The 10,602-nt window shown below is 39.5% G+C and overlaps 1 protein-coding gene across 1 annotated transcript in view; it reads right to left on the minus strand.

Moving 5' to 3' along the window:
• Nucleotides 1-5,700, minus strand: part of LOC135164484 (tyrosine-protein phosphatase Lar) — a 284,343-nt gene extending 278,643 nt beyond the window's left edge. Inside the window, exon 1 of the mRNA XM_064124877.1 lies at nt 5,215-5,700. The gene's annotated coding sequence lies outside the window, so the exon portion shown is untranslated. The remainder of the gene's footprint in view (nt 1-5,214) is intronic.
• Between the last annotated feature and the right edge of the window lie 4,902 nt (nt 5,701-10,602).

Raw genomic sequence — 10,602 nt, forward strand, 5'->3', positions numbered from 1 at the left:
TTCAGACTTGCTCCCTAGTGTGTGTGAGTGTGTATAAGGCAATGGTTGGGCATTCGGAGTACTGATGATGAATCGGCCCAATTTCGCGGAAGGATGGAATTAGAGGCTGCTGAGTATGAGGTATGTGGTGATTCTGGGGGTAGAATGTGAGGTACAGTCAATATGTGGAGAAATAAGGGATGATGGTATGTGGGGGCTAAACTGTCCTCAGAGGAACAGAAAAATTGGCTGACAGTTGAGCGATTTTTCTTGAACTGGATAATTATCTCAATTTTAATTTTAACTTAACTTCACGACTAAATTATTATTTAGATACTTTCATTTGAATTTGCAGTTGATTAAGTAGTCGACAAATCTGACCGAACCCGACGATAATTTTTCCCGACCAATCGACTCGGAAATTTCTACCGAATTTGGCTTTTCGTGCAATGGACACGTCTGTAATTTCAGAATGCAATTTCTCATTGTGTAGTGATCATATATATGGGCTGGTGTACACAGAGAGAAAAGGACAGGAAAATTTTAGTTCCCGGAAGCGGAAACGGGGGGAAACCTCATCACTCCCGTGTTTTAATTCGTTAAAAGTTTCAAAGAAGAAGGAGACAAATTTGAGATAAAAATGAAGTAACAATCGCTCACGACATGCATTTATCGATTGTTATGCCATTTTTTATAGCAAAAATCTTCCCATATAAGTAAGACTTCACGACAGAAGCGATAAATTTCCTAGTTCCGTTTGGGAAATTTTCCTACGTCGGCACATTACACCTCAATTCTCCTGCCTCACTACAATTTATCTCATAACACTTCCCCAAAACTCTTCAATAGTTACCCCCTTCCCTTGATTCCTTAAACCACTGATTCCTCCAACTGTCCGATAATACTGTAAAAGCATCTCACGTTAATGGAAACTGTCGGCAAAAATCGAAGGGTAAAAAATTTGAATTCCAAATGAGGGACTTGAGTGACTCAAGGACACTCGAAAAAACGATGAGTCTTCGCCTAATGGCTGTGATTCATCGGCCCCAAGATCCTCACCAGTGCCATCATCTGAGACTCCTGATACCAAGAAGGAAAGAGGAAATTGCCAAAACCAGAGTGGCCGAATAGCCCCACGATATTGCTCAACACCCCTTATACCTCCAAGTGAATAGAAGCCACGATATTCAGCCACAAAATGATGAATTGGCCTAATTTTCAGCACAACGAGTGACATATCAACGGTAAATCTTGACCACACCTCTGTACGCACGAGTGCCAAATATCGTGTTATATAACGCTTAAGCATTTGTGTTGAACAAAACATCCCTGAATTGGGACTCATCAAAGAACACCAGCAACTCGTACATTGTGGCTCGTAAATTATATCAGTAGCTACCAGGCTGGACTAGAAATGGAAATTCAGGAAATTCCAGAAACATCTCTCCAACCCCCTGTGAATGCATTTATCCTCATTCGTGCTTGGATACATAATCACACTATATAGTATATAGTATAAAGTTCACACTAGATTTTCCGCTATCACACCGGGCGTCATGAATACGACTCCTAAGCAAAATCTCCCTCACGCATACACTGTCACTTTATTCATCCTCCAAATGTAGTTTTGCACTCGTCTGTCCTCTTCTTTTCTCACGAGCCCCTAACCCGAAACTCACTATCGTTCATCTCGTGCCAACACGTGCCACGTTGGGCCCCATCCACATAATATGTATCAGTGAGAAGTGAAAATGTACATGTACATAGAATGACGAGAGAGGGAAATGTGAGGGTGCTCACACCCTGGGCTTGACTCTCTGTCTCTGTCTCTCTTTTCCGTGCCTGAATCAGGGGGTAGAGGGTAGGGGGCTGAATGTGTACGAGGCCGACTGGCCATAATCACCGCATACGCCGGGACCGATGAGATTAATGTCCCTGTCGTGGCGCTTGTTGTTTCACCTCTCCCTCGTCGAGGTGAAATTCCATTCGTTTACGAAATTTCATCCGAATCTCCTGCTGTTACTGCTGCTGCTGCTGCTGCAAACTTTACTTCGTCCCCTCTTTTATTCCATATGGATTTTGTGTATACACTCCTCCCTCGTTTATAAAATCGATAACACGTCAAACACGGTTGGGGGATACAAATTATTGCCTTAAAATGAACAATTCAACTGCATGTGAAAATTTCATTAAAGTGTTGATTGGATTTTCAGAAGTTGGTGGGAAAAAAAAAATTATTGTGAGTATATATCACTGTTGTATACATTTTTACCCCTGTTGTTGCATTCTTGTCTCATTTTTCTCAAGAAATCGGGTGTAACATTACTCCCTTGACATGTCTAGAGGTTTTTTATTCTCAAAGTCCCAACTCCTTTTTTTTCACAGTTCAAACTTACGGTGAGTACTCGTGAAAAGAAAGAAACGAGGAAAATAGGATAGAGTAACAGGCATCAGTAGACTAGAGTGCTTGAACACAGTCACGAGAGAATTTTCCCGAAGTTATCTGAGTGTAGACAGTGGTGTAGGTAAACAAAATATCGTATCGAAGTAAGATAGAGTGGATTTTTCATTCGACTTTGGATAATGCGAATGAACAGATGGATCGGCCTGTGTCAGTTATCACCACGCAAACAATAATTGATATTCAATATTTGGAATTTTCATCAAACTCTACTTTGAATGATGAATCAGCATCGTAAATTCGTTTGATCTCTCGAGTTTATGGTGCACGGATATCAATCCTTTTAGCGAATGTTTTTTAATGAGATTGCCCTTCTCGATTCAACAATGTCAATGCAGAATTTTCGTCCCTGGAAGTTTACTGAAAATATTTATTTCCTTCGTCAAACTAAAACATATTTAGCAGTCCTCGAAAGGGGTGTTTAATACATAAATTCAATAAGTGTTAAATTTTCGGAAAAATTTTCTGTATTGACACATCGAAACCGCTGTGTTACCGACGAATAGGTCGAGAACATGGAAATTGTCTGAACATCCACTGACTCTCATGATGAAAAGGTCTATTGGACATCCTGAAACGAATGAGATAATACACGGAAGAGATAATACACCTGTATCAGTGAATGAAAAAAGTTGGGATGAGTAAGAACAAAAGAATTCCGAAGGAAACGAGGAATTGCGGGGGGTGGGGTCAGAGTACGTAGGTAAACCCGATATCGTTCGGCTTAAAAAGTTCGTTTTTACCGTTATCAGCGATTAACTTGAAGCTCAGGCGGTTAAACGAGGTGAAAAAAAAAAGAAAAGGAAAATGAGAACTGATAGGTTGGAAGGGGAGTGAGAGGGGGGAGGAGGAGGAGGAGGAGGAGGAAATGGCGCTGAGGCATGGTTTTATTAAGCTTCTCGTAAAACTGGTATACTATTGCAGACGAGTGAGGCAACCAATAATCATCCAACCGTGTGGTTTTCTTCCTTTGACTAAAAATCCCTCTGGCTATACGCTCGGTATGTTCCAAATGCTCTCGTCGACACTTCAATTTTCTTTCATGAGACTGTTTTACAAAAGCAAGTATCTTGAAAGAAAATTCAGTCTTTCTTTTTCTACATACGTATATAATCTCGTTTCATACACATCTCTACGAATTTTAAAGCTTTGAATAGTGGATAATGTTTATATTGTTCATGGATCTCGGTGATTACGTTCATTCTCGTTCCATTTAATGTAATGGATTGTACAAACAGTGGTGGACAAACACATTGTGCTGGTGATCATCCTGATTATTTTTGAGAACATGCGATAGTGTCATTCTGACGATTCCCTTTGGGGCGTTTAAATAATTTTTGTGAAGAGATTTAAAATGTTTTGTAGTAGCGCAGTTTTTCGCGTAATTTTGCGTTGAAAGTTTCAACCATTAGTCATTCTCATAGAATTGCGGTGTATTGTTTGATTGGAAAATCAGTGTAAATGTTGCTGTAAACGTCATTAAATTTTGTAAAAATTCGAATAAATTTTTATTAGAATTTTTATTGAAGATTAATTGGATGTAAAATATCAATCAAGAGTTGAGTAAAAAAAGCGATCACCAGTGATAAAGTGAATATGCTTCGGATGTTCGAATTTTTGTTCTGAAGATAGTGTTGATGAGCACTTGACAAAAAATCTCGCAAATCAAATCAATTTCCCTATTCCTGACAAGAATTCATTTTTTTCTTTAAATTATGGCATATTCTCAATTTTTTATCAAAAATTAATTACTCATTTGCGAGGAAATAGGAATATTTACGCGCCGAGTTAATCATTTACAATTAACAAATCGATAACTACGGGTCTATGATGATAATATTCGGGCAGAGGTAAAACGAGGGTACGATGAACGTTGGAAAATTAATTTGCAATGGTGCAGTAATGACAACGTGGGAAGGCTTTTAATAATTAGTGCTTAGAATGCACAGCACGGTTTTGGCAGTCTAATCGTTGGGTTCTCTCACCACTACCTCCGGGTCCTCCAGTTGAAGACGAAATCCCGCTACTACAGCTAAAAAGCAAGAACAGGAGGTAGGTAAAGCGGGAGAATAGTTTCTGACATTATTTAAATGGTTGATAATAAGTGGACTTAGGGGTGACAATTACGGTGCATTAAAATGGTAATTACCGGTCATCAAAATATGAAAGATTTTCATGTTAATGGAGGTGAAGTGCATACTCGATTTCATTACCTTGACATGTTAATTAATTAATCATTCTTTCTTCTAGACAGCGGCTCAAACTGAGGGACGTTAACAACCAGAGAGGCCATTCTGTGTCAATTTTATTGTCACTTTTACGTGAGTCGAATCAATAATATCCATTCAATCTATCATTATTATTATTTGACATGATATTCTCCGATACAGACAGTTCAAATACAAAAACAACCCCCAAAAAACAAATACAAAAAATCTACCCTAAGGGCAAAGTCGTAAATGCATCCCTTGACTATAATGCCTGACAGATCATCGAAACTTCCGGATAAAATTTCTCCTGCAAAAACCGTCGTATCTAGATCATATCTTTGTATTATTAAATTGAGGAAGGGTCAAAGACATTTGATGCGCTGCGATTCTCGGTGAATTGCCCATGTGTATACGAGTTCATTGCACCATCGATAAGGGAAAATAGAGAGAGAGAAAAAATTTCCGTGAGTTATAGCCACGTATATACCACGTTTTCCTATCTCTATTCCCGTTTTCAATATTAATTTCAACAAACAATTTCAATATCATACTTTAAAAACTTACCAAAGCTGAAAAATTCTTGGTAGGAAGAATTTTTTTTGTCCCCTTCCGCCTGCTATTGCCACATATTTGAGGGATAATGGTATTCTCTGAGATATTGACTACACTAACACTCGTTTTCTTGAATTATTATTTGTCACTTTTACACTGAATAATCCACTTTTCACATTATCATTGAGACATCGCCGGAAGCGATTGAAACATTAACTTTTTGTATTGTTGGCTGTCAATCTCAGCAACCCCTATGATTCACCAACTTTCACGTCTATTCACTGATTTAAATGGAGAATATTCAGATTTTCAGGTACAGGATGGAGATTATTGAAGAATAAAAAAATGAGTGTCATCGAGCAAGGGATGATCTACAGTTTTTCACTTTAATTTCGTCCTGTTTTATCACTGAATCCTCAAACATGAGTGGTTCTGACGTATCATTAATGGCTATGAGTTGCCCAGACCACGTTGGTCGATGAGGGCTGAAACGCGACTCACCCCTACAGAGCTTGGGGCTTGACTGAGCTTCAGGGGGGTGGGGGAAACTCCCGACGATAGTTCTTATTGTGCGCATGCTCTTCACTGTCGCTCTTATATGGAATGTCGCTGGAGGGTGTCTTGAAAAAAAAAAAGGAAGGGAAGGAGGAGAAGAAATCCGTCAGGCAGATTCATCGTTGAATCACTCTTATCTAGCCTTTCTTCCCCTCTGGTCTCCGCTCCACCCCTGTGGATAAATATTTCTTCTTCTCTTTTCCTTTTGCCCAATGCTTTTTACCAATCCATCGGCCCGCAGCATTGCATCCTGTGAATTTCAACACGTTTTGTATTCGTATCGATTGGATTGAAAGATAAAGAGAATTTACAATGTAATTTTTACAATACCAGAAGGAAATATGAAATTGTGAGTGCACAGAATTGGTGTCTAGGGTTTTAATGGAGGGAAGAAGTGTCGATTGGAAGCCAAATGCCGCAGGGGTAGAAATTTAATGAGGTGGATCCTGTAAATTCCAAAATTTTTCGATCATTCGTACAGTTTTTCAGTCTTGACTATTAAATCCCAGTGGATGTGGTTGTTAAATTGGGTGGATTTGAGGAGGATTTTGATTGCGAACATCCAGAGTGGACTAATGGAATCGAGTCTGAGCTGATGTCAAGGTCAGAAAGCTTTGAATCAAGACTCGGAAGTGTGCTGTCAGGGTTGGACCCACGTTTTTGTCAATTCTGGGGCTGAACGATTGGAATAGTGGTTGGGGTTACTTGACGCATTTCACAAAAATGTGGGGGATAACTGTCAAAAGAACGCGGAGAAAAATCCGAGGGATATTAATGGACTGAGCATCAAAAGTGAGGTGTAACTGCCCTCGATCAGATTCATTCTTAGGAAACGCCGTAAAAGTTCTATGTGGATGGGAACCCTATTTATGTCGATGATCGATACAAACATTGTTGATCTTCATTTTAGTTCTCCCCGACGACCATTGACATACTTCCAAATATTTTCTTGTGTCTACTCTAGTTCCTTCCTTCCTTACAAGACATTCTTATCCTCCCCAATCAAAGTTCTTTCGCGCAAACGTCAAACGATTAGAAATTTTCCCTTAAAATTTCAAATCGAACAGCTGGAAGTGTTCGCATCATCGTTCGACTTCCATAGCCGACTTCTGATGTGTATAACGATACAGTGCATAATACTGGCGATTATTATGTCTCGGTAAAATCGGTTCAGACTAGACTGCTGAAAGAAATACATAGTTGTGAGAAATACACTGTTGGGTGAACAGTGGCAGAAGATCCCTTGATATAGGTGTCCATAAGTTAATTGTTGTTAAAGGTGTTGATATCGATTTTTATGTAGTCGAGCCCTGAGAAAGATTCGGGAATGGAAGACTGACCGGGTACACGATCATTTGGTAGTTGACAATAAAGCTCGTCTTTTTTTCTCTCCTCTCCAGTGAAATATTCACAAGATCATGTCGACAAGAGAATCCATAGAATTCCAAAATCAATGGTCTCTCTACTTTATTGGATTTTTTTCTTTCCTGTATTTCTTCGACACTCAGTTAAACGGACTGAAGTTTATTCGGACCGTGGGTGTAATAGTTTATTCAAAATTCCAAGAAACTTACCTAAACCTTGGTTACAGCGATAAATTTACTGGAAAGACAAATCTTCTGTCTTGAGCTTAAACTTTTACAATTTTTCACTGTTATTATCATTCACCATCGTCCATCCTGACCCTCCGAGAATTGTAGGAGAGATTTCTGCTATGACTGTATACTACAATTTGTTGGTTGTTATTTTCCACAGAATTTCCGCAGTAGAACTATCAAAATTGTGTATTTGATATTCATCAGTATTCCACACGTCAAAATTGCTTGAAAACTGACTAAATGTTTAAACGTTTCACCAACAACTTGTTTGCAATATACAGAATGTTTTTTCAACGTTTTTAACGTTTTCTAGCTAGATTTTCTATATCAGACATCGTAGTTCACTTTCAACCGAAAATTTCAGACACGTCATCTATCCTGCAACTTGATTAATATCCATGCTCGGTCTCTCCTCGAAATTATCGTTTTATCTAAAATAAAATTGCAAAGTCGTGCTCTGCACGAATGTGTAAAGTGGGTTTTACACCTTCTCCATTAAAAAAAAATTTTGTAAAGATTCTAACTGCATGTGCAGGGGTACAACCTCACCCAGAAATTCAGTGTTTAATTTTACCGATAATTTCACCTTTCACCTTTTACATTCAAGGCTCTCAAAATGTCAACTTCAAAATATAATAATCGGATAATCATATCTTTATGAGTCTGATAATATTTCCAATTAATCCAACATTCAATACAACTTGAAATTTAATGTGTTCATTGGCATACGTACGCCCTGCAATACAAGCGGATAATCTTCTGTGCTGATATACTTTCACTGTCTTGGGAATACCGTCGTAGAAGTTGAAATAGTTTCATGTGGAAATAAGTTTACGTGTATCGCGGCACTGCAGCTGTTTGCGTTTACTCACAATTCCCAGGCAAAGATATCTATATACCTTTGCACCCTGCAACACCTCAAGCATAATGGTTTGTGTTAATGATCGCACCGTAATGAACATTAGATATAACAACGATGTTGATAAAGTATTGAAATCGTTCCAATAGATAAGCGATGTTGGCAGTGAAGTTGATTGAATAATATCCAGTTTCAATGGGTGTATATTGACAATATACAGACAATTTCTATGGATGTATAATACCTTCGAATCAGACCAGAAAAATGTCCGGAGGAAACGGAAAACCTTTGATCTCAGCAATATTATCAAAGATTCTCATTTCATCTCCGGTCTCCACCTTCGACACAGTTTCGCTTTTCCGTTCAGCTCCGTATTGATAGAACATTTAATATTTTCCTTTTTTCCCCTCTTCATTTCTCCCTGGATTTTCTAAAAACTCAGAATAACCCCATTAACATTAATCATCGTCATCATCTCCAGATGAAGCCGTCCTCATAATTCTCTTTAATTTTGGATTGACCGGCGGACAATTCAAAATATAAAGAATAAAATGCTTTTCCCAACACTTCACTTCCTCACAATTTCTTCCAGTGTTCTGACACTGTTATTGAATACTCCTCTAACAGGTCAAGTTTCAGAATCACTTGAGAGAAAATACCAAGACTATAAGCAGCTTTACAGACTTGCATTTACGAACGAGAGTCCGTCATCCTCTCTAGACTACCGTGCGCGTTGTTGAATAAGGATTATGTTGTCTGTTGAGCATCATACGAAAACACAGTTATGTACAGATTTTCCCCTACTCCCATACACCCAAACCATTTCATACATATCTTTTTAACTCTGCACCGCAATAATGAAATATAGGACACAGAACAACTATTTCCAGATCCTTCGAGAAACTTTTTCCAATGCTCCATTCCATTTTCTATCTGTACCACTGCCTTTTTCTCATTCCTTTCCATCGATTTCCCTCTCTTTTTGTCTTCTCGTTCTTTTCTTCTCTCCTGGACCACATTCGCAAAATTTTTCAGAGCTTCAGAGCTTTCTTTCTCTACCTGCCACAGTCACTGGGCTGAAGGAGCTTGCAATCGTTCACGTGAAGTACGTATATACATCGTGAACCCAAGGCCAGGGGTCTCCCTTTCCTCATCCCCTCTCCCCACCCCACCATTGAATTGGAATCCCACTTCTTCACTCCTCATTCCTCCGGCCATTTCGATTTCAATTCAACCTCGTTCAGTCTCAGGCAAATCTCGATCGTAGACATTTACTTCCGGACAGTTAAGTGTGCGACGTGTCGAGGGTCACACGCCAAGCTATAGAGCGTTGCAAATATCCCAGCTACGAACCATCAGAGCACCCCCTCCCCCGTCGCCCCTCATCACTTGCCATGCTCTACACCCCTCCCTCACCCTTTAACTCTCTCCCTCTCACCTCACCTCGTACAGTTTCTATGGCAACACACTCAAGCTCACTCGAGCGTTCTCTGCCTCTGGAACATTTGCCGGTGTGTCGAGTTTATACGTGTATATATGTATACATAAAACGAAAAAGTTTTGTCCAAAAAGCTCTGGTATCCCACGGGCGCATGGGAACCTATCTCTACCTACCCCTTTAGCATTCTCTGGAGACACTGTACCCATACCATGTCTCTTTCTCTCTCCTCCTCATGTTTAGTACACTTGTATATTCTCTGTCTCTCTCATATCCAGAAGAATTTCGACTCTTTAGCCGACGCCAGTGGGCTCTCCTGAGAGGGCACACTCAACTGGCTGAAACGTTCTTATCGTCGGTCGTTGCCCAGGCTAAACTTTGACTCTATCCCTTCATCTTCTGTGCACTTCATTTCATTCAACCCTTTCCCGCTCCCTCCCCCCTCTCGCCTTACTGCCCACGCACCGCGGAAAAAGGAAATAAGTGAAGTATTTTACTCACTAGTCGTTCTTTATATTTCCGGTGTGTAATGTATTTAAATTAATACAATTCATCTTCATAGATGTTATGTGCCGGCAAACGTGTGAGATCGTGATTAATGGGTATATTTTTTTTTTATTCTCTCACCACCACTTCCCTCTCCCTTATTCCAACCGTCCGGTGTATGTGAGATGGAGGTAATTTGTAGGAACATAACATTTTGCTGGGTCTAATCGAGTCAATTTAATACCTCCATTGTCGTTGAATTTTTTTTTCTCTTCTTCTTGACGAATGCGAAACCCTCGAAAAGGCTTTTTCTACAGGAAACGACGAGTGCTGTGGAAGATTGATAATGTCGAGTGCCAAGTGTGCGTTAGCGTTAGAGAAATTTCCCAATAGTGTTTATTGTTCTATAGTTCCTTGCTCCGACGAATATGTATAAGTTATTCTACGAGTGTCGCGACAAGAAA

This window comes from Diachasmimorpha longicaudata, chromosome 7, assembly GCF_034640455.1.
Source record: "Diachasmimorpha longicaudata isolate KC_UGA_2023 chromosome 7, iyDiaLong2, whole genome shotgun sequence".
NCBI lineage: Eukaryota > Metazoa > Arthropoda > Insecta > Hymenoptera > Braconidae > Diachasmimorpha > Diachasmimorpha longicaudata.